Here is a 24,338-nt window from a genome sequence, read left to right as displayed (position 1 = left end):
TGCTCTCATTGCCCAGGCTGGAGTGCAATGGCGTGATCTTGACTCACCACAACCTCCGCCTCCCAGGTTCAAGCGATTTTCCTCCCTCAGCCTCCCGAGTAGCTGGGATTACAGGCATACACCACTGTGCCTGGCTAATTTTGTATTTTTAGTAGAGACGGGGTTTCACCATGTTGGTCAGGCTGGTCTCCAACTCCTGACCTCAGGGGATCCACCCACCTTGGCCTCCCAAACTGCTGGGATTACAGGCGTGAGCCACTGCGCCCGGCCACACAACACAGTTCTAAACACTGGACTCTCATATCTACCAACACTCAATACCTGTTTAAAAACAAAAGGAAAAATTAGGAAGGGGCAATAACACTTCAGTGTAAGTATCCATGATCAACTACTGCTTAACAGCCTACACCACTTTTGATGAACAGTCAAGGCAGATTACTTAATACTTAAAATGGTTAACCTTAGGGAGTAGGAAAATACACAGACACACACAAAATATTTCAAACACTTCTTTTTGCTGCTGATAAGGAGTTCCAAAAGTAGTTTTTCCAAGCTATTTCCAAATAAAAGTAGATTACGTGTAAAGAATTGTCTATCGAAATATTACTGTTATTTATTTAATAACGTCCTGACAAGCTTGCAATTACCTCATTAAATCAAAAAATTAGGACCTAAGGCCAACACTGTTTCTTCATATTCTTGATGTGAAAATCTGAGCACTCCTCTTAATAAGGAGTTACAAATACAAAACAAACAGCTCAAATGAACTAACTCCTCTCTCCAGAAACACAAACACAAGGCCTCATAATGAGTGAGTTCCTAGCGGCCATAATTACTGCAACTTACTTCTCCAATTTTCCCCTCCACAGTTAACTCAACAGCTCAAAAACTGTCAGTAACAAACAACAGTCACCATGATATGGTTAGGAGTGTGGCAGATTTCTTAACCAGTAATAATAGGAAAAAAATTTTGCCTATTAATAGATCTCAAGTTTCGTGCACTTGCAAGAAACTAATTAAAAGGCAGCCTTGCACGATCTACAAAAACAGCCATAAAGACTGTTAACATTTTAAGTTAAAGGAAACAAACCTGCTCCTCAATATAGCAAGATACAACTGACTTCCCCTTACATACCCTAAAAAAAGCCTTACATGAGAAATTTAAACATGGAAGCAGAAACACACCAACAAAAACACATGTCAAACCCCACCTGTATATCTGTTTTCAACCATCTGGAGTCAAGGCGAGCCTGGGCAGCCAAACAGAAAGATTCAGAGGGCATCTTTTCTCCAGCTTCCTCCCAGGTCTCAGGCCTGCAAAGTAAACATACATGTTGAAGACCTAACGCTTTTTAATAATTTACAAAGACACTCCCGAAAGGTTTAATGCAGAAAAGGAAAGAGAGAGAGACAGAACAGAAAGGGGGGAGAGAAGAGCTGGGCAGGGGAGTGAAAGGGAGAGAAGGAAAGAGGGAAGAGATGGAGGGAGAGGGAGGTGGGGAAGGGAAAGCCTCCTTCCAAGGTAGGCAGGGTGTGCCGAGTTTCTGCACCATGCTGACAAGACCTTGAGACTGGACGGTCACAGCAAGCCAAGTCACAATGTCATCTCCCTGCCCTCAAATCCAAAAGGTACACACAAGCCCATCGTTTTAACGACAAATGACAGCAGCATGAATCTGCCGCTTTACCCCACAGCAGGGCGCGTGCGTGAAACAAATCACTCAAAAGGATCGCCTGCAGAAAAACCCACAGCCGCCACCACTTGAGAGATGGAGAGAGGCCCGAGGCTGCGCCGCGGGCGGTCAGCGCGTCCACGCCCGCCTCCCGGGCTCCGCCGCCCACCAGCCCCGCGCCCGCACCGCCCCCGCCACCGGCCGCCCAGGTGCCCCAGGCCAGGACCTGACGCGCAGGGCCCAGTGGCCTCGCCCCGCCGACGTGCGGACGCAGCCTCCCAGGAGCCGCTGGCTCAGCCGGCGCCCGCGATCCCGGAGTCTCTCGCGGCCCGAGGGGCGGGCCGACGCGGGACAGCCGCCCTCCGCGTACGGCCAATCGCAACGACGCTGCTCCGCGGGCGCAGCCAATGGGGAAGAGGAGCCCTTCGCCGCTCCTCCCGACTCTCCCGCTTCCAGCAATCCCGTTTATCTTCCTATTTGGAGCGCCCTGGCCGCGCCAAGGCCAACAGCGGGCGCCGGAAGGCGGGATTTCCGCACGCCAGCACTCCCACGGGAGACTGCTTGGCCCAGAGCGCTCTTAATCACGCGGCGGCAGGTGGTCGCGCTCACACAAACTGGAGCTATCCAGGGCGCGGGTCGAGTGGGGAGACCAGCTCCCCTGGGTATGAGAACAGATCTTTGTGCGGTCGGCTCGCTTGGGCCTGCAGAGCTTCCTCCTGTGTGTTCAACTGAACACAGCAAAAGTCTTGGGCAGATTACACGGAGCAGCTGTGGAAGCACTGTGCAGGGAATCCAAGAAGGAAACAGACCTCCAGCGACCACAAAACAAAATTGAAGAAATATAAAACAATATAGGCTGGGCATGCTGGCTCATGTCTGTAATTTTCAGCCTTTGGGAGGCCGAAGAGGGAGGATCCCTCGAAGCCGGGAGTTGGAGGATCCCATGTTGCCAGACTGGGCAACATAGCAAGACCCCATCTCTAAAAAATAAAAATAAAAATTTAACAATTGGCCAGGTGTGGTGGCACACACCTGTGATCCCAGCTGCTCGGGAGGCTGAGAGAGGAGAATCGCCGGAGCCTGGGAGGTCAATGCTACAGTGAGCTGAGATCGTGCCACCGCACTCCAGCGTGGGAGTGAGATCCTGCCTCTAAGAAAGAAAAATACCGGCCGGGTGTGGTTTCTTATGCCTGTAATCCCAGCACTTTGGGAGGCCGCGGCAGGTGGATTATTTGAGGTCAGGAGTTCAAAACCAGCCTGGCCAACATGATGAGACCCGCTTCTCTACTAAAAATACAAAGTTACCTGGGTGTGGTGGCGCATGCCTGTAATCCCAGCTACTCGGGAGGCTGAGGCAGGAGAATCGCTTGAACCCAGGAGACGGAGGTTGCAGTGAGCCGAGATTGCACCACTGCACTCCAGCCTGGGGGACAGAGGCTGCACCACTGCAGCCTTGACTTACTGAGTTCAGGTGGTTCTCCACCTCAGCCTTGCCAGTAGCTGGGACTGCACGCACGTGCAACCACGCCTGGCTAATTTTGTATTTTTTGTAGACAGGGTTTTGCCATGTTGCCGAAGCTGGTCTCGAATTCCTGGGCTCAAGTGATCCGCCCGCCTCAGTCTCCCAAAATGCTGGGATTACAGGTGTGAGTCACTGCACTCGGCTAATAGTAATGAACTTTGAACAGAAGGAAAGATGTTATTATTTTGTTGGTTATGTTTTATCTATATTTTCTAATTTTTCTAAACATGTAAAGATAAAATTCTAAAAACTCAATAAGACCTCAGAACAAAAAAATTAGAGTATAAATATTTATTTTAGTTAACTTGTACAAATTTGGTTTCTGGAAAAAGAATGGAATAGATTTCCTGAGAAAAAAAATACACCACTTTGGCCAGGCGTGGTGGTTTATGCCTGTAATCCCAGCACTTTGGGAGGCCGAGGCAGTGGATCACCTGAGGTCAGGAGTTCAAGACCAGCCTGACCAACATGAAGAAACCCGTGTCTCTACTAAAATTACAAAATTAGCCAGGCCTGGTGGCACGCACCTGTAATCCCAGCTACTCAGGAGGCTGAGGCTGGAGAATCGCTTGAACCAAGGAGGCAGAGGTTGCAGTGAGCTGAGATCGCACCATAGCACTCTAGTCTGGGTAACAAAAGCAAAACTCTGTCTCAAAAAAAAAAAAAAAAAAAAAAAGAAAGAAAGAAAAGCAGACTGGCTGAAAGGATTAAAAAACAAAATATGATCCACCAATGTGCTATCTACAAGATAAATATTTTAAATACAGAAACGGATTGAAAGTCAAAGTATACAGAGATACAATTAAAATAGTAACCAAAAAAGAGCTGAAGGGGCTGTACTAATATCAAATGTAATACACTTTAAATTAAAGCAGGGCTGGGCATGGTAGCTCATGCCTATAATCCCAGCACTTTGGAAGGTGGAGGCAGAGAGATACTTGAGCCCAGAAGTTCGAGATCAGCCTGAGCAACATGGCATAATCCCATCTCTACAAAAAATACAAAAATTAGGCGGGCATGGTGGTACCCACCTGTGGTCCCAGCTATTTGGGAGGCTGAGGTGGGAGGATCATGTGAGCCAGAGAAGTTGAGGCCGCAGTGAGCTAAGACCGGGCCCCTGCACTCCACCCTGGGCAACAGAGCGAGACCCTGTCTGAAAATAAAAAAAAATAAAACACGGGGTTGAGAGACAAAAAAGGACATCCTTTTTTTTTTTTTTTTTTTGAGATGGAGTTTTGCTCTTGTTGCCCAGGCTGGAGTGCAATCGTGTGATCTTAGCTCACTGCAACCTCCGCCTCCCGGGTTCAAGTGATTCTCGTGCCTCAGCCTCCTGAGTAGCTGGCATTACATGTGCCTGCCATCACGCCCAGCTAATTTTTGTATTTTGGTACAGATGGGGTTTCACCATGTTGGCCAGGCTGGTCTCGAACTCCTGACCTCAGGTGATCCACCCGCCTTGGCCTCCCAAAGTGCTGGGATTAGAGACGTGAGCCACCACGCCAGCCAAAACCTTCATTTTAAAAAAGGCTGGGTCAGGCATCATGGCTCATGCCTGTAATCCCAGCACTTTGAGAGGCCAACGCAGGTGGATCACCTGACATGAGGAGTTCGAGACCAGACTGACCAACATGGCAAAACCCCGTCTCTACCAAAAATACAAAAATTAGCCGGGCATGATGGCCCGTACCTGTAATCACAGCTACTCAGGAGGCTGAGGCAGGAGAATTGCTTGAATCCGGGAGGCGGAGGTTGCATTGAACTGAGATTGTGCTACCACACTGCAGCCTGGGTGACAGAGTGAGACGCCATCTCAAAAAAATAAAGGCTGGGTGCCAGATGTGATGCATAGGCCTAGTTTGTTGACTCCTGTGCTTAAGATATAAAACTCTAAAGAACAGTGGGAGGGAGCTTCCCTCTAGAGGCACAGGAGTGGGCAAGTTGGTCCCTGAACAGTGACTTTATAATAACATGTTACACTGTGTTTTTTGTTTTTGTTTTGTTTTTTGTTTGTTTGAGACGGAGTTTCGCTCTTGTTGCCCAGGCTGGAGTACAATGGCATGATCTCAGCTCACAACAACCTCCGCCTCCCAGATCAAGCAATTCTCCTGCCTCAGCCCCCCAAGTAGCTGAGATTTCAGTCATGCAACACCACGCCCAGCTAATTTTGTACTTTGAGTAGGGACGGGGTTTCTCCATGTTGGTCAGGCTGGTCTCGAACTCCTGACCTCAGGTGATCTGCCCACCTTGGCCTCCCGAAGTGCTGGGATTACGGGCATGAGCCACCACACCCAGACTTTTTTTTTTTTTTTTTAGACAGCGTCTGACTCCGTTGCCCAGGCTGGAGTGCAGTAGCGCGATCTTGGTTCACTGTAACCTCTGCCTCTCAGGTTCAAGCGATTCTCCTGCCTCAGCCTCCCAAGTATCTGGGATTACAGGCATGCACCATCACATACGACTAATTTTTGTATTTTTAGTAGAGATGGGGTTTCACCATGTTGGCCAGGCTGGTCTCAAACTCCTGACGTCAAGTAATCCGCCTGCCTCAGCCTCCAAAAGTGCTGGGATTATAGGCCTGACCCACCGGGCCTGGCCCTGTGTTTTGTTTTATGTACATTTCTATATGTGTTATATTTCAAATAAACTAAATATTAAAACAAGGAATAACTGATAGCTATGCACAATCAAAGGCATTTAAATTTCACCCTCACAAATAATTTTTTTTTTTAAGCAGGGTCTCACTCTGTTCCCCAGGCTGGAGTGCAGTGGCACCACCTTGGTTCATTGCAGCCTTGACCTCCCAGGCCCAAGCGGTCCTTCTACCTCAGCCTCCCGAGTAGCTGGGACTACAGGTGCACTCCACAACACATGCCTAATTTTTGTATTTTTGGTAAAGATGGGGTTTCACCATGTTGGCCAGGCTGATCTTGAACTTCTGGGATCAAGGAATCCACCAACCTTGCTTTCCAAAGTGCTGGCATTACAGGCGTGAGCCACTGTACCCGGCCGAGAATTGCTTCTTCTCTTTACCTAAGTAGAGACCTCTGCAGAAACACTGGGAGATCTTTGGAGAGGGGAGATTTTTCAAATAAGAAATTTAATACTTGGCCGGGCATTGTGGCTCACCCCTGTAATCCCAGCACTTTGGGAGGCCGAGGCGGATAGATCACAAAGTCAGGAGATCAAGACCATCCTGGCTAACATGGTGAAACCCCATCTCTACTAAAAAATTATAAAAAATTAGCCGGGCATCGTGGCAGGCGCCTGTAGTCCCAGCTGCTTGGGAGGCTGAGGCAGGAGAATGGCGTGAACCTGGGAGGCGGAGCTTGCAGTGAGCAGACATCAGGCCACTGCACTCCAGCCTGGGTGACACAGCAAGACTCCATCTCAAAAAAAAAAAAAAAAATTAATACTTTGGGAGGCCGAGGTGGGCAGATCGTGAGGTCAGGAGATCGAGACCATCCTGGCTAACACGGTGAAACCCCGTCTCTACTAAAAACACAAAAAATTAGCCGGGCATGGTGGCAGGCGCCTGTAGTCCCAGCTATTCAGGAGGCTGAGGCAGGAGAATGGTGTGAACCCGGGAGGCAGAGCTTGCAGTGAGCCGAGATCGTGCCACTGCACTCCAGCCTAGGCGACAGAGTGAGACTCCTTCTCAAAAAAAAAAAAAAAAAAAAAAAAAAAGTAAGCAGAAACATCATCAGAAGCAGTTGATAAGAATTCCAGGGAGTCCTCTAGGAATAAAGAGGCATTCTGAGGGATGGCTTTTTAAAATGTTTCCTCTAAAGTCATCTGTCTCATTAACAACGAGTATTGTCTAGAAGGATCTCCTTTTATTTATTTATTTATTTTCTGAGATGGGGTGTCGCTCTGTCACCCAGGCTGGGGTGCGGTGGTGTGATCTCGGCTCACTGCAACCTTCGCCTCCCAGGATCAAATGATTCTCCTGCCTCAGCCTCCCGAGTAGCTGAGATTACAGGCACCTGCCACCAGGCCCAGCTAATTTTGTATTTTCAGTAGTGACAGGGTTTCACTGTGTTGGCCAGGCTGTTCTTGAACTCCTGACCTCAAGTGATCTGCCCGCCTTGGCCTCCCAAAGTGCTGGGATTACAGGCGTGAGACACTGTGCCCAGCCCAAGGCTCTCATTTTATAAACTGACATGATTTCTTTTTCTGTTATGAATGAACACTGTTCTGGTCCTTCAGTAAACCCGTCACATACCATTAACCATGTCATCTATAGGTACTTTTTCTGCAGTGTTAATGTCGTCATTATCACAATCACCCTGATTCAGATCAATGTCAGCTCTATCACCATGGGTGAACGAAGAAACCGGAGCCTCTTTGTCGATATTAAAAGCTTTCTTGTTATCCGCTTCTTCCAGCTTACTGACAAACTGAAGGTATATTTTTTGCATATGTAAGGATGTTACATATTTTTCTCACTTTCCTGAAGAAGCCATCGAAATCACCACCTTGTTCATTATCATCAGTGAATACAGTTGAAGGTCAGAAGTTGTGCCAGGCATGCAGAGCTGTACCTTTAGTCACTGTGTTGCAGGCACTGACAACTGCACATATGGCATCCTTCACTCCTTTTGAAACCCTTTCACGCCCATACATCTATTCACAGCTGCCAGCGTATTGTTCAAGAAAGTGTTTTTATGTTTACTCTTCATCAATCTAGGGATTCCCTGGTCACATGGCAGTGAAGTCACACTTCAGGGAAAGCACACAGCATAAACATTATTTTTGAGAAAATTGCAGCTGCAGGATGAGCTGAAGAGTTTTAAGGAGGAACAGTCATCATCCAGTCCAGCTTCCCTGAAATAAGCACCAACTACTGCTACAAAATGTTTGTGAAACCAATCAGAAAAGATGTCACTAGATATCCATGCCTTTCTGTTAGCATAATAATGAACTGGTAAGAAATTCATGCCTTTAGGGCAGGTGCAGTGGCTCAGGAGCTCGAGACCAGCCTGGCCAATATGGTGAAAGCCTGTCTCAAAAAAAAAAAAAAAAAAAAAAAAAAAAATCAGGAGATGCTTTATCACCACAAATCTTTTTTATTTTTATTTTTTATTTTTTATTTTTTTTGAGAGATTTTTTCACTCTTGTTGCCCAGGCTGGAGTACAATGACATGATCTCAGCTCACTGCAACCTCCGTCTCCTGGGTTCAACTGATTCTCCTGCCTCACCCTCCCGAGTAACTGGGATCACGGGCACGCGCCACCAACGCCCAGCTAATTTTTGTATTTTTAGTAGAGACGGGGTTTCACCACGTTGGCCAAGCTGGTCTCAAACTCTGGACCTCAGGTGATCTGCCTGCCTTGGCATCCCAAAGTGCTGGGATTGCAGGCATGGGCCACCATGCCCAGCCCTAGCACCACAAATGTTTAAAATGTTAATATCATGATTTTTCAGAAATTTCTGCAACCAGCCTGTTGAATATTCACAGTTCCTTTCAATTTTCAGTTCATCATGATATATCTTTATTTCATGATTAGTGCACAGTAAGTTGCATGTGTTCACTGCATTGCTGATGGATCCACTCTCAATACACAATGGAGATCTTCATTATTAGCTTCATGTGGTGTTTTTCTATATTTCATTAACTTCTGTTAATCACCTTCAGCACAGAACATCAACAGTTACCCTCCTGTTTCTTCATATCATACATGGTGGTCATTCTAACACCATACTCTTCTGTAAGATATTTCACACTTACACCACTGTCTAGTTTCTCCAAGAGCCTGACTTACTTTCTGCACTATACATAAACATAAATTCTTCCTCTTTTCTTATTACTCTTATCCATGGGGATATCTGCAGGCTTTCTGAAAAGTTCAACAAAAGATTTATACCACAAAGCAGGAAAAAAATTGTTTTTAATTTCAAAACACAATGAATAATGCAAGGAGGCTTTTGCCCCATGTGGGTTATTTTGGAAAACTTTCTGTTGGTGCATCCAGCCTGCACGTGTGCCATTTCATCACCTTTTATGGCTATAATTGCATGGGAAAACCCGGCCATGCACGTAAAAGATACATCTAAGCTGAAGGGAGCTGGAAGGATAGTTTTTCCCTGGGGGATGTTGAATAAACTGTGCTGTGTTCCTGTGTTCTGACTGACCCATTGCATGAGGTCAATTGTGGAATTTTCTACTTGTGGCATTATGTCAATATTCAAAAAGATTTCGATTTTGGAGCATTTTAGATTTTCAGATTAGGAATGCTCAACCTGCATTTTAAACAACATCTCTGTGGATTATGTAGAATATCAGAATGACATTTCAACAGAATATTATATAATTGGCACTACCACATGAATTTCAAAACCACTTTATAAACACTTCATCAATTTAGTGTCATATGGTTGTGTTATTGTCTCATGCTAAAAAACTGAGAACTGTACATCTAAACAGAATTATCAAAAAATATAACAGACATGGGAGGCCAAGGTGAGCAGATGGTTTGAGCCCAGAAGTTCAAGAACAGCCTGGGCAACAAAGTGAGACCATGCCTCTACTGAACATAAATAAATAGCTGCCTGTGGTGGCACACACCTGTAGTCCCAGCTACATGGGAGACTGAAGCAGGAGGATGGCTTCAGCCCAGGAGATAGGGGCTGCAGTGAGCCAAGACAGTGCCACCGCACTCAAGCCTGAATGACACAGCGAAACCCTATCTGTAAAAACAAAAGAATAATATATATAATTGATTATATGTCATTATCCCAATAAGATAAAAGTGTATGTCATGTAGGCAAAACGCAGGAGAATAAGATTTAATATATACGCAATTGCTTTATGGATCAAAAGAAAAGAAAAAAATTGAAAGATTAAAAATGGAATTTTGGGTATGTCCTTTAAAAAATCTTGTTACAGGTCGGGCACAGTGGCTCATGCCTGAAATCTCAGCACTTTCGGAGGCCAAGGTGGGCGGATCACCTGAGGCCAGGAGTTCGAGACCAGCCTGGCCAATATGGAAAAACCCCATCTCTACTAAAAATACAAAAATTGTGTAGTGGCACACACCTGTAGGCCCAGCTACTCAGGAGGGTGAGGTAGGAGGATTGCTTGAACCCCTCGAGATCACACCACTGAACTTTAGCCTCCATCTCAAAAAAAAAATAACAAAATCTTATCATGTTTTATGATCAAAATATCAAAGTATATATTTTTCTTCAAAGTAATGATGAAAACAGCTAGGCAAAGTGGCCCACGCCTGTAATCCAAGTACTTTTGGAGGCACAGGCAGGAGGACTACTTGAGCCCAGGAGTTCAACACAAGCCTGGGGAACATGGCGAGACCCTGTCCCTACAAAAAGTTAAAAAATTAGCCAGGTGTGGTGGCAAGTGCCTGTAGTCCCACCCAGCTATTTGGGAGGCTGAGGCGGGAGGATCACTTGAGCCCAGGAGTACGAGGCTGCAATGAGCTAGGATTGTGCCACTGCACTCCAGCCTGGACAACAGAACAAAACTCTGTCTCAAAGTGGGGGCAGGGTGGTGACTTACACAAACCCATCAAATTAGTTAAGTTTTCTTGTTTGTTTTGTTTTGAGATGGAGTCTTGCTCTGTCACCCAGGCTAGAGTGCAGTGGCACGATCTCGGCTCACTGCAAGCTCCGCCTCCTGGGTTCACATCATTCTCCTGCCTCAGCCTCCCGAATAGCTGGGACTACAGGTGCCCGCCACTTCACCTGGCTAATCTTTTTGTATTTTTAGTAGAGACGGGGTTTCACTGTGTTAGCCAGGATGGTCTCGATCTCCTGACCTCATGATCTGCCCGTCTCAGCCTCCCTAAGTGCTGGGTTTACAGGCATGAGCCACCGCGCCCGACAAATTAGTTAATTATTGAGGTGGCAAGGTCATAATTCCATCCCAACATCTCTCAAAACTCCCCATGAACACAGTTCATTAAAACAGGTCCCTATGCTGTCACATCATGCCCCTTATCTCCCTCCATCACTAACCCTCCTCACACAAATCAGATCTCAATCCTAGACAGTCTCCTTCCTTTGTCTTCTTCTTGGCAGGTTCCACAGGCTGTGTCTTGTTGCATTTCCTCTTTTTTTTTTTTGAGACGGAGTCTCGCTCGGTCCCCCAGGCTGGAGTGTAATGGCGTGATCTTGGCTCACTGCAACATCCACCTCCTGGGTTCAAGTGATTCTTGTGCCTCAGTCTCCCAAGTAGCTGGGACTACAGGCACATGCCACCACACCTGGCTAATTTTTTGTATTTTTAGTAGAGACGGGATTTCACCATGTTGGCCCAGCTGGTCTCAAACTCCTGACCTCCGGTGATCTGCTCCCCTCAGCCTCCCAAAGTGCTGAGATTATAGGCTTGAGCCACCACACCTGGCCGCATTTCCTCTTATAATTGTTGTTTCCACTCTACCTTTGGGGTTTGCTTCTCTCATAGAGTAACTTCTCAGACTAAGCTTCAATCCTCCAGCTCTCTATTTCCTTGCAGCTCACAATGAAACCAGCAGATAGCACAAAGGACTGGAAATTAAAGTGAGAAATTCTGTACTGGGTACATCTATTAGGTGACAGAGACCTTATGGCTCGTAAAACCTAAAATATTTACTATCTGGCACTTTAAGAAAAGTTTACCAACTCTTTTCCTAAATAAAAAATAGAGTAACATACTGAGGCTGAGGCATGAGAATCGCTTGAACCCAGGAGGCGGAGGTTGTAGTGAGCCGAGGCAGCTCCACTGCACTTCAGCCTGGGCGAGAGTGAGACTTTGTCTAAAAAAAAAAAAAATAGAGTAACATATTGTAGGTGAAACAGTCTGGCGACAACTGAATGAATTTAAAAAAGACGCTTCCTGGGTGGGATGCAGTGGCTCATGCCTGTAATCTCAGCACTTTTAGGAGGCTAAAGCAGGCAGATCACCTGAAGTCGGGAGTTCGAGACCAGCCTGGCCAATATGATGAAGCCTCGTCTCTACTAAAAATACAAAAATTAGCCAGGTGTGGTGGTGCATACCTGTAGTCGCAGCTACTCAGTAGGTTGAGGCAGGAGAATCGCTTGAACCTGGGAAGTGGAGGTTGCAGTGAGCCTAGATTGTGCCACTGCACTCCAGCCTGGGTGACAGAGCAAGAGTCCATCTCAAAAAAATAAAAAATATATAAAAAGATGCATACATTGATTCTCCTTTTTGAGCTCCATCAGACTCAAGCCTTATGCCCCCAAGGCCAGAGAGAAAGACTTCTTTCTAAAACCCAATCACCCAAACGTGAAAGAAACTAGAAAAATATCTTACCCCTGGAAAAATAAACAAAGTGTCAATGCATGAAAGTTTCAGTACGGAATCTTTTTGTGATTGCAGTAACACAGGTGATTCTGTGTACGGAGAACGAAATAGTAAGACTGGCTTCAGACCTTTTGGTTAGAGGTTCAAACACCCCACTGTCGCTGGCTAGTGAATAATCCAACAGGCATGTGGAGATGCAGCGTACCCTCCTCTCCAACCTCTTGGCACTGTCTTCTCAAAGAGTCACTGCACTGCTGCAAGTAAGGGACACACACAGGGTCAGGAAATGACAGCACCGGGGACCGGGGTCCTTGACGCTGGAGCACACACTTTGTCACTGAGTGTTCCAGAGACTCACTGGGACACACACACGGAGACTTGCTGCACTCTAGTTGTTTTTCACATTGGAAAATTGAAGAAATGAATTTCTGGCTACCTCTTGGATTCATAAATCTATTTCCACCCCCTTAATGAACACACAGAACATAAGATGATGGTGAGAAGCCCCTCAAATGGCACTTTCTGAAAGCTGCGCACACCCACGAGACAGGAAAGCAGCATTAGCCTGATGGGAACAGCAGTGGCGCTCGCCAAGAGGTCATGGTTTTCACTGCCTTCTTTATGCTGTCGGATATTTCCCATGTTTTATACAACAAATACTGCTTTTATACTCAAGAAAAAAACACTTTAATCATCCAAATAAACCCTAGAAAAATTAGCAACCTTCAAAGCAGAGGACAAAGTTGAACCCACACTCATCCTCTGAAAACACCACCTGGGAGGCCTGCGGCCCCGGGGGAGGAAGCTGGGGCTCAAGCCTGGCCGTCTCAGTGACCGCAGGCAGGAGCCTTCCAGCCGCCCTTCTAGGTTAGCACGCTGCTATTCCTGGCACGCTTATTTTTATCTTTCACATCTATTTTATTCAAGAGCCAAAAATAGCCATTGAAATGTTTCCTTTTAACATTTCATCAGCTGTTTCTACCCATTTCCTCATAGCAATAAGTTCCTTTTAACAAAACCAATACAAACGTGTATATAATCTTCCCACGCTAAATGCACCTGTGAGCCCAGGAGTCTGTTTTCTGGAGGGGCGCACTCGGCTGGAACACGGAATCAAATTGGAAGCCCCAGCTGGGCACTCCACTGTCACTCAAAGCCAGCTACCACTTCCGTCTCTGCACTTTTCTTTGGCTAAGTTCTAGAAACGGAAAGGGTTGACTTTGTGCCTTCCTAAACTGACTCCACTGGTGACCGTCTCTCCTTTCAACCAAACTATCATCCATGCCAATGAAATACGAACATGTTCAACAGCACACGGAGCACATGGGGCTGTGGCCTTTGGCCTTGCAAGGTCAAGTGGAGGCTGAGTGAATCTTCCAAAGGTCAGCCATGCCACATCTGGGGAATTCACTGCTTCTCCCCCATCAGCCAGGGCTGGAAGCTGGCCTCCATCCTGGGGTGGCCGGAGGCACTGCCTCTCAGACAGATCAGGACTCCAGACGCCAGCTCTCCTCTTTATCCCCACCACGTGGAAGGACCCAAACCCCTGGCCCTCACTCTCCATCCACTGCATCAACCCCCAGCGAAGGAAACCACCACTACCATTTGCATTCCCAGCCCTGACACGCGTGGTCCCCAGACTCAGCTGTAGATGCCTGAAAGGAAATAGCACCAGGTAACGAGGCTAAGCACTGCAACCACCCCAGCCCAAGGCACAAGTCTGGCCACATTTCTCTCTCATCATCACCATAGAAGTCAATGCAGAGAGGAAAGAAATGAAGGAGCTAATCCTCGAAGCCCAGGCTGAGTCACTGGACCCACAGGGTGTGTGGAAGTAGGAATTGCCAGGAGGAAGTCCCATCGGCAACTGCCCCGGCTGAGAAAAAGCACAGACTCCACGCTCCACACCCAGGACGCCTGCCCTGGGGCTTCAAGGGACAGAGGTGGGCCCTCACGAGCAGTGCCAGGGAGAGAAGGGTCAAATCTTCCCCATGTTCATGTGAAAATCTCTTTACTCCCTTTTCATCATTCAAGACAGACACTAAGAGCCAAGGATGTGAACACTGCTAGGTAAAAAGGAAGAAAATATAGTAAAACCACAGCATAGCAAAGCTGCCAGGTGGCATATGACAGCAATGAACGCCATTACATTCCAGAAACAAACACATACAGGGAATGAACAGCGAAAGCTTCTAGGAAAGTTCTTAAACAGCTTTTGTAGCCACCATGAATATTAACAATGAGATAATGATAAGGCCAATTGCTAAGTTGTGTTGAAGCGCAGCTATAAGATAACCCTCGTTGGCCACACCCCAGCCATCCTGAACACATCCATCCACAGCACAAAGGTATGCCTGGGGCCTGAGCAACAACACTGAGCAAGGGGACTCCCAAGGCCACTTACAGTGAGCACTTCTGTCGAGCCGCATGAGAACAGATAAAAAAAAAAAAAGCACAAAGTGAAAACACTGCAGAATTTAAGCCAACAACATTAAATGGAGTATCAGTATCATAAAAACATCAATATGAGCAAAGTCAAGATTTTTACAGGTTTTGATTAGCTAATACTAATGGGTAGATGAAAATAGATAAGTATTTCATAATCACAACACATTTGACTTTTTAAAATGCAGGGAAGACAAAACTGTAACAAAAACGTAAATAGCATGAAAGACCACAGTGTATTGCCCCACTCCTTTGACCTGCCTTCTGTTTCCTCCAATTGATTGAAAACACAAGGAAAAAATCATTCAGAGGCTGGTTTGCAAGTTTGGACAACCTTGATTTTTATCTTACAAAAATTTTGTCTTATTAAGACTTGCTGGGGGACGAACTTAGACCGCAATGTTCCCAGCACAGCTGATACATGATGGGGCAGGGGAGGCGAGGAGCCCCCCAGTGTCCATGCCTGAAGCTGGCTACACAACCCGGCCCTCTGGGGACACCCAGCAGGGTCAAGTATGTCAAGTTTCTAAGGACACAAATAAATGTGTCCTTGGAACAACATAATATATATGTGTCCTTGAAACAATGTAATAGATGTAACGTATAAAACTACCACCAGATGGCAGTGTCATAAAAAGCTACCACTAGTCGGCAGTATCACCCAAGAAACCACCACCGATGTCATATAAGAGTCTACCACCAGATGGCAGTGTCACTCGGGAATTTATCGGCGGTGTCATATAAGAATCTGCCACCAGATGGCAGTGCCATACAAGAATTCATCACCAATGTCATATAAGAATCCGCCACCAGATGGCAGTGCCGTGCAAGAAGTCATCACCAATGTCATATACGAATCCGCCACAAGATGGCAGTGCCATACAAGAATTCATCATCAATGTCATATACGAATCCGCCACAAGATGGCAGTGTAATACAAGTAATAATCACGAATGACATATGACTCCACCACGAGATGGCAGTGTCTACACACGTAAGCAAATACTTCCCAGTCTGAGAAATTTCGACCATTATAGCATCTGCCACGGAAAACAAAGGAAAAAATAAAGAAATCAGGATGTGAAATTAAGTCAGCGCTTCTCTCTCCCACTCTGTCTCTCCTCTGTCCCAAAGTGGCCCTTGGGCCTTGTGCAGATTTCATGCCTAACTAGACCGACATTCTGGACTCTCAATCCCTTAAGGAGAAGGTGGTGGGAGAGAGGAAGGAGACTAAGAAAAAAGTCCTAATTGGATATTTCCTTTTTGACTGAACAGAATAAACATGGAGCAATCAACGTGTGGTTATAAAGAGGAACAAAGCTAATGAAGGATACCTGCATGTATGGACTTCAGAAACAATATATCTGGGGATACCAAAATGTGTTTGCAAACACAGGGGCAGACACCAAAATAGAGATGCCAAAAAGCCATGGGGCAGTCTGAGGACATGATGGCCTCTGGTTACGCAGGTAAGTGCCAACAGACTACTATTTTATAGAGTGATGAACCTATCTATTGATCCACCAATCCATCTATCTCTTGGGTAACAGAATGGTGGTGAATGGAGGGGGTCACAGAGTTGACTGCATTCAAGGGTGGAAAAGGTGAGACTCAGTCCAGGTATGTGTTCAAGGTCACACAGCTAGAAGTGGACAGGGCAGGGAACAAAAGCTTGGTCTCCCAGGTGCTAGTTTGAAGCTGTTTCCACTACACCACACTGGATTTGCTCTCTAGTTTTATTTGTACCCTTTGAAGCATAAATACTCCATGGTATGTGACTAGGGTTTCTCAGCCTCAGCCCTCTTGACATTTGGGGCTGGACCATTCTCGAGGGAGAGGGGGTGCTGCCTTGTGCATGGTAGGGTGCTTAGCAGCATCCCTGGCCTACAGTCCCTACACTCGCCAGATGCCAGGAGCATCTCCCATCCCCTAGTTGTGACAACCAAAAATGTTTCCAGACATTGCCAAGTGTTCCCCAGGGGCAGGAGGCAAAAACACCCCTGGCTGAGATCCACTATGCTGCACAAATTATCTAGTGTTTGCCTCAATGGAACATTTAAAACATTTTTGCTGTGCAAATAAAAGTCAATTAAATGGGCTGAACTTCAGGAACGGGAGACCTTGTTCTTGATCCTCTTTAAAACCAAAGGAAGATAAAGTTGCCATGGGTGGCTCACAAAAGCACATGGGATCAATATTCCCTTCAATAGCAGTTTGGTCTTCCAAGCAGGCTACAAGCAGAAAGACCCCAGCTCCAAGGAGGAGCTGAACCAACACCATCTGAATGGATGAGGCTCCACGGAGTTCTGTGTTTTTCCATTTGAAGAACCACCAGAGAAACCAATTCAGTAGAAATGACTGATACGTACAGGCATGTCTTTTGAAATTACCCAATTATTTTCACTTCCACATTTGATAGAATTATGTTCTTGAAAACTATAAAAGATACAGAGATGTCAAAGCAACAAAAGAAGTCGAGATTTTCACTAGTTACAAGCAGACACCTGTTGGCATAATGGTCTCAGGCGGGCACACACTGACGGTTCCATCTCAGCAGGCATGCTGCAAAGGTCACGAAGGCCCTAATCCATCTCTAGCAGCCTCTGAATGTGGAAGACTGTGTGGTTCTTACCCTAGTTTTCAACAATTAAGTATTTTTTGAAAACAAGCCAAATACCTAGGAAAGACAACTTTGTCAACTTCAATGATCTTTCCCCAACACAGATCAGAAAGAGCAGGTGTGTGCTCTTCCCGATCACATCAATATTCCTAAACGTAGAGCTCACCATGGACCTGGAAAGCCAGCCGTCCTCACTCTGGACCCCACAGTTTCCTCCCTGGACATAACCCTTGCCCCGCAGGAGGCCGCGTCCGCACTTACTTCCACCCAGGGGAGCGCCAGCTGGTGGGAGTCCTCGCTCGTGCGACCCTTCCCCATCCCCAGGGACCCCGTGTGGCTCAAGGGCCGCCACGCCTGGTAAGTCTTCGTCCCCCAAAGCTGAGGCGTGGGCCCACAGTGTGTCCAGGGCCCCCAGGCCTGGTCCCTCCCAGCTGTCCGCCAGCTGCGCCAGTGGCGAGTCCCGCCAGCAGGGAGGAAGGGCATGTCCAGGGGTGAGCTTGGGGGCGACAGCGAGGACAGGGAGGAGCGGGAGGACAGCGACGCCAGAGACTGGGGTGTGTCCGGGACCACCTCTGCTTGTGGAAGCCGGAGGGACCTGGGGGCTCTGAAAAGGGGGCATCTCACCCCAGCGCATTGAAGGGAATGAGGTGGAAGTGTAGAAGCTGGTTGCCCTCAGCGATGGGCTTCTCGTACTGCGGGAGGCCGTAGATGTCCATGAAGCTGACCGAGCTCAGGGAGCCCCAGCTGGAGGCCAGAGACCACGGCTGCTCTCCGAGGACACTGGCAGGGTGCTGGCACACAGGCTGAAATGAGACAGCATGGCCATCTGAGATGGCCGGGCAGCCACCCCTGCTCACCCTGTGAGCACGGAAAGAGTAGCAGAGAGCAGTCAAGTCAGCAACAGCAGAGACCCGTGCCCAAGTCCCAGTCCCAGTCCTGGCTGGAACACCTACTAGCCAGGTACACTTGCTTAAGCCATTCATCCCCTCTGGGCTCCCATGGGCTCACTGGGGCTGGGGTGAGAACAGTTCCCACCTCGGGCATTGTTAGGAGGAATATCTGAGAAAATGATACATCTAAGGCCCTTGACATTGCACTCTACCATATGGTAAGGGCTGAAGAATGTGCGCAGAGCCATTCTTGAGCAGCCAAATCTTACTAGCTTAAAAAATTCATATGCTTTTTAAAAAAAACTCAAAAGAAAAATGTGCATGTGTATAGATGTACACTCCTGAAACTGTTAATTAGGTTACAAAATCCTTGAATACATTTGACTTCAGGCCTCTTACCCTGAAGCCAAATGTGGTTCTCTCCATATTCCTTGAGTCATACAGCAGTAGCATGTTACACATATAATGTATCCATTCTGTGTTAACAACATTTCAGGTCGAGCTCCAGCAGGAGAAAAACAAGCTACAAGAAACGAGTTCACGTACCAGTCATTGGAACACTATGAACAAATACAGTTTTCTCTTTGAAAGTAACCTACCTTTTTAACTGGGACTGGAGGTAGGATGTTAAGTGGGTGGCTTCTTCCAGCTGCATAAGTAGACAATTCCTTTTTTCCTGAAGCAGAATCCTGTAGGTAAGAAAACAGTTGATGAGTACATTTCAAAAAACAGGGAGAATATTTTCATAACAAGACATTCCACTATCAATTCCCTCCAACTGAATCAGGTTGCGATGACCCCCCATTCTCAAAGCACCCAGCTCACAAGGGCCAAGATCACACATCCCTGGCACCCTGAGCAGGGCCTGCTACTCTGTGAAAGCACCAGGCACAGTGCATGGGGGAGGGGATGCCTGAGAAGAGGAGTGGGCACGGGGATGGGTCAATGTGTGGGTGGGTGGCTGGGTGGGTGAGCTACAGGTGGACAGATAGGTGGGTAGCTAGATGGGTGGGTGGCTGGATGGGTGGGTGGCTAGATGGATGGATGGGTGGGTGGGTGGCTGGATGGGTGGCTGGGAGGGTGGGTGGCTGGATGGGTGGGTGGATGGGTGGCTGGGTGGATGGGTGGCTGGGTGGGTGGCTGGGTGGGTGGCTGGATGGGTAGGTGGCTGGGTGGGTGGCTGGATGGGTAGGTGGCTGGGTGGGTGGCTGGATGGGTGGCTGGATGGGTGGCTGGACGGGTGGCTGGGTGGGTGGCTGGGGATGGCTGCTTGGATGGATAGGAGGAGGGTGAAGTGAGCAGAAGGACAGATAACTAGCAGATGAGCTCAAATGCAGAGCACGCAGTCATCTGTTCAAATTCCTTGGAACAAATCAGATTCCCTCATACTAGGCCACCTTCTAGACAAGAACAAATATCATTCTAAATTTATACAGTTAAAACATTAGAAGCAAATGAAACAAAATAGCAGCCATTGCCATCTCCAGGTTATGGGGTTGGAGGTATTTTTGTTTTCCTTCCTTCTACTTTTTTCTACTTAGTAATTTTCTAGAATAAAATTTGTTCCTACTGCAGTAAAGCCCACCACCTAGAATCGAGCCTACCATGGATAGGCACTCAATAAACAGTTGTTGGACAACTCCATGAATAAATATGTTCACCTCTAGAAGGAAACACTCCTGGTTTACAAATGGAAATGACACTGTGACGTGTGGCCACAGGCCCCTTTAATACCTTCCTCATTCCACCAACAGGGAACGGGACATGCTGAAGGGGTCTGAAGAGCTTGGCTAGGTGGGAGTGAGAGGAAACCAGACACAGTGTGCAACAGCAGCCTGGGATTCAGAGAATCCCACCTGGCCGGTCACTCACAAGCTGTGTGGCCTTAGGCAAATGTCTCACCCTCTCTGAGCCCTTAGTTTCATTACCTGTAAAAATGGAGTCCACAATCTCCAGCTCAGGGAACTGATGCTGCATAGATAAAATAATGTATGGCAAATGACACGTGATCGACAAAGAGCTGCTATCACCCATAAAGGAAACAGATGTGCCACCAACTTAGGATAAGGAAGACAAACCAGTCTGAGTTTGTTTATGAGTTTCAACCACATGCCAGAAATTCTGATGAGCCTTTGTTTCTCTTGATGCAAACAAAATTCCAAATGGTGCCATGCAGAGGCCAGCTGGCAACAGAGTACAAGCATTGTTGTACATGAGCCACGACACAACCCACTTTCAAGTTCAATATCATATATTGAAACCAATGCTTTCCAAAGCATGACTCAAAGACCCCTGCAGATCCCTGAAACTCCTTCAGGGGTCCCATGAGGTCCCCTCCTTCCCAACGGCATTCAGTAGGCAGCTAGACGGTCTTCAGGTGTTCAGTCAAAATGACCCCATCTCAACTGGCCAAATGCACCAAGGGTCAAAGCAGCTGCCTTCTAGCAAGCCAGATGCTAAAGAGATGGACAGCAAGGGCAAATAATACCACTCTTCTCACTACAGTTTTTTGTTTCAAAAATTTTTATCAGTCATAAAAATATTACCAATATTAACACATAATAAAGTTTTTATTGTCTTTTTTTATTTGTTGAGATGGGGCCTTGCTCTGTTGTGCAGGCTGGAGTGCAGTGGTGGGATCAGAGCTCACTGCAACCTCCACCTCCCGGGATCAAGTCATCTTCCCACCTCAGGCTCCCAAGTAGCTGGGACCACAGGCACGTGCCACCACACCCAGCTAACTTTTGTATTTTTTGTAAAGATGAGGTTTTGTCGTGTTGCCTAGGCTGGTCTCAAACTCCTGAACTAAAGTAATCCTCCTGCCTTGGCCTCCCAAAGTGCTGGGATTACAGGCATGAGCCACTGTGCCAGTCCTATTGTTATCTTTAATAAATAAATATTTAAAAAATTCCCCAGGGCTAACTTCTAAATTAGTAAATACTGACAGATAAAAATCCACGTAAACACTGACAGGTCCCTGGGTGGGGAAAAATGAAAAACAAAACAAAACAGTTAGAAAAAAGAACTTTAAAAAAACTAACACAAACAAAAGCTCTTTGGAATCCACAGCACTTTAACATTGGAAGGAGGTTCTGAGACCAAAATGTTTGAGAACACGTGTAATAAACTCTTGAGTAGAATGTTCTAAGATTCCACTTACCTATGATATTTTAATTTTAAAGGAAAATGTTTTGATAGCTTGTACACATGAAAGTAATGTTTAAAAAGCAATTCTGGGGCCAGGCGTGGTGGCTCACACCTGTAATCCCAACACTTTGGGAGGCCGAGGCGGGCAGATCACGAGGTCAGGAGATCGAGACCATCCTGGTTAACACAGTGAAACCTGTCTCTACCAAAAATACAAAAAATTAGCTGGGTGTGGTCATGGGTGCCTGTAGTCCCAGCTACTTGGGAGGCTGAGGCAGGAGAAAGGCATGAACCTGGGAGTTGGAGCTTGCAGTGAGCTGAGATTGTGCCACTGCACTCCAGCCTGGGCGACAGAGCGAGACTCTGTCTCAAAAAAAAAAAAAAAAAAAAGCAATTCTGAAGTTCCACTGAGGGGCTTATAGAAAGGCACACTGCTTTGTATGCACTGCCTCATTCCTTACTGGTCTTTGGGTTGTATCCCTGCTTTTCAGATGAAGAAACTCATATACAGTAGCTTGCCTCTGCTACACAAGTTCAAAGTTCGGTCAGGCTGGCTTGACCCTAAAGCCAAGGCACATTACCAACAAACAGGAATTTCCTTTACTACTGAAAAACATTTCCCCAATTTTCTGTGATACTCACATCCTATCTGATGCTTATCAAGGGCGATATCCTCAAAAACCCCATCTTTTTCAGAAGATGGGGAGCTGAGAGTTTTCAAAGGGAGTTTAAAAGTGAGTTCAAAATACATCCCTCATTGGGCTTTGGAGCTGTAACTTGGAACCCACTCTCACAAGCACCAGGACACTATTAAGTCACAGAGGACCCCAGGGGCAGAGATGACACCAGCAGAGCATATCCAGTGGCAAACAGTGACCAGCCCTGGGAAGTGATTTGTTGTAGGGAATTTACCCAAGCCCAGTCCAAGGCTATTAACTTTTTTCTTAATGCTTTTCAGAAATTCTAACCCAACCTGAATTCTATTAGCTCAAATCCCAAATTAATAGAATCTAAATTGAGTTCCTACTGAAAACTGGCTCCACTCTTGAGTGACCAGGTAGAATTTCCAACCCATCGCTAAATCCATCAGCACATTCCAGCTCTGTTTTCACACAGATGACATACATTTACACTCATACGTATGGCTCGGTTTTAGACTGCCTTTAGTCATGACTTATTTTCAGATTGTTTTATCTGTAGTGAAAAAAGTTTTGGATCAAATTCCCCCCTTCTATCCAATACAACACATTTGTCATTATACAAATAGGTGCATTTTGGAGTGTGCAAGAGACAGTGCATCTGGATACAAGATCACACACAAGTGCCCAGGAGTGCCACATGTGCAGTCTAATTTTATGCTGGTTATTCTGAAAGTTGCAGATGACTAAAAATGTAACTTCCTTACCAAACAGGGGCCACGCTGGCAATAACTGAGACATCTAAAAACTGGCTGGAAAATAAACTGCTAGAATAAGAGTCTTAGACATTTGCCTGACTTCTGTACTTATATTTCCACAAAAAGAAAAGGGGTTACAGTTTCCTGGCAGAAAACTGGCCAGGGCCCAACTCCTAAAGCACATAGCCTTGTGTCTCCAATTCAAAGGAAACTAACTTCAAAGAATATTTACCACTGCTATGAAAAGGAGTAGAAAAGTAAGCTAACAGATTAAGAAAATATAAAGTCTAACTTACTGTCTTCATTTACTTTACATAAAGTACTTTATTGTAAAGATGCCATTAAATTATGACAAAGGAAAACGTGACTTCAGGTTCAGCAGAACCAAATTTTTGCTTTTTGATAGATCTTTCATTTTATAATCACCCCTATAATAAAAGCAGTCATCCTTGGAAAGAGGATTTCTCAGGATGACAGGCATCTTGCAATAGAGACGTGGGGTTCTCTGTCGAACATCAGCATCTTGTATAAATGCCTGCCACACACTAACATGAGCAAGCTAAAATAAGAAAGGATATCACAAGCATTGACACAAGCCTTCCAATAGATTATCTAGGGTATGTGTCCTTCACCTCAAGCCTGCTCCCTCAGCCCAGGAGATGTGCACCAGCTCCCTCCAGAGATGCCGGCTCGGAGCAGCTGGGAGGCCGCCGCACGTATCATCTGCCAGGGCGGGAGGCTTGAAGGAGGTGAGCATCTCTCTCTTTCTCCCCCCGGATGACACCCCAGCCAGGCAAACGCCTCCCATTTGCTGCTGATAACACTGCAGGTGAGACAGGAAGACTGGGCCCAGCTCTACAGCTGGCACAGCTCAGCCTTAAGGCGCCAACCTCACTCTCTCTGCACCTGGCCCACGCCGGGTCTCCTAATGCTGCCAGCCTGTGCTGGGGGAAGCCTCCTACCATGTGGCCCCATACTTGCACACTGCAAGCACCCCTCCATTGAAGGGAGGCAGCGTGGAGAAATGGGCCCTGTGTGTACCGGCACAGAAGGCCCAGAGCTACAAGCGCCCCACCCCCATGAGATGTGCGTGCCAGTGCTTAGCACATGTGGATGTGCTTCTCCCACCAAGGTCATTTAGCAGCAGATTCAGGAAACACGCTTGGGGCGATTAGGTCCTGGTCGAGGGCTCTGAGTCCCAGGACTCAGCACCTGGGCTGGTCTCATGTGAGGCCCCCATGAGTCAAAACTGGTCTGGCTTTGCTGTCCCCACCCTTGAACCCAGGCATCGGGGCTAACACTGGCTCCATGGAGGGCTGCAGACTTGTACTCAGGGGCCACAGCACGTGTGTGTGCTGGATTTCCACATGTTGACAGCAGCCACA

The 24,338-nt window shown here is 46.8% G+C and overlaps 2 long non-coding RNA genes and 1 pseudogene across 4 annotated transcripts in view; all 3 read right to left on the bottom strand.

Moving 5' to 3' along the window:
- LOC129050385 (uncharacterized) overlaps positions 1-2,007 on the bottom strand; it is a 47,920-nt gene extending 45,913 nt beyond the window's left edge. For all 3 annotated transcript variants that reach the window (XR_008513965.1, XR_008513963.1, XR_010137370.1), the window contains exons 1-2: positions 1,900-2,007; positions 1,212-1,314 (exon numbers count right to left, since the gene is read on the bottom strand). This is a non-coding gene — a long non-coding RNA (uncharacterized LOC129050385). The remainder of the gene's footprint in view (positions 1-1,211; positions 1,315-1,899) is intronic.
- A 6,263-nt stretch (positions 2,008-8,270) lies between these two features.
- On the bottom strand, positions 8,271-11,537 carry LOC129050401 (uncharacterized). The gene is made up of 4 exons (XR_008513991.2): positions 11,168-11,537; positions 10,230-10,312; positions 9,759-9,880; positions 8,271-9,030 (listed from the first exon to the last, which is right to left on the bottom strand). It is a non-coding gene; the product is annotated as an uncharacterized LOC129050401 (long non-coding RNA).
- Positions 11,538-12,551: 1,014 nt separating this feature from the next.
- Positions 12,552-22,319, bottom strand: LOC129050362 (protein WWC3-like; annotated as a pseudogene).
- Between the last annotated feature and the right edge of the window lie 2,019 nt (positions 22,320-24,338).

The sequence above is a fragment of the Pongo abelii genome, chromosome 16, assembly GCF_028885655.2.
Source record: "Pongo abelii isolate AG06213 chromosome 16, NHGRI_mPonAbe1-v2.0_pri, whole genome shotgun sequence".
NCBI classification, from domain to species: domain Eukaryota; kingdom Metazoa; phylum Chordata; class Mammalia; order Primates; family Hominidae; genus Pongo; species Pongo abelii.
Note: the sequence above shows the minus strand (reverse complement) of the source record. Positions and strands in the feature narration are given on the sequence as shown.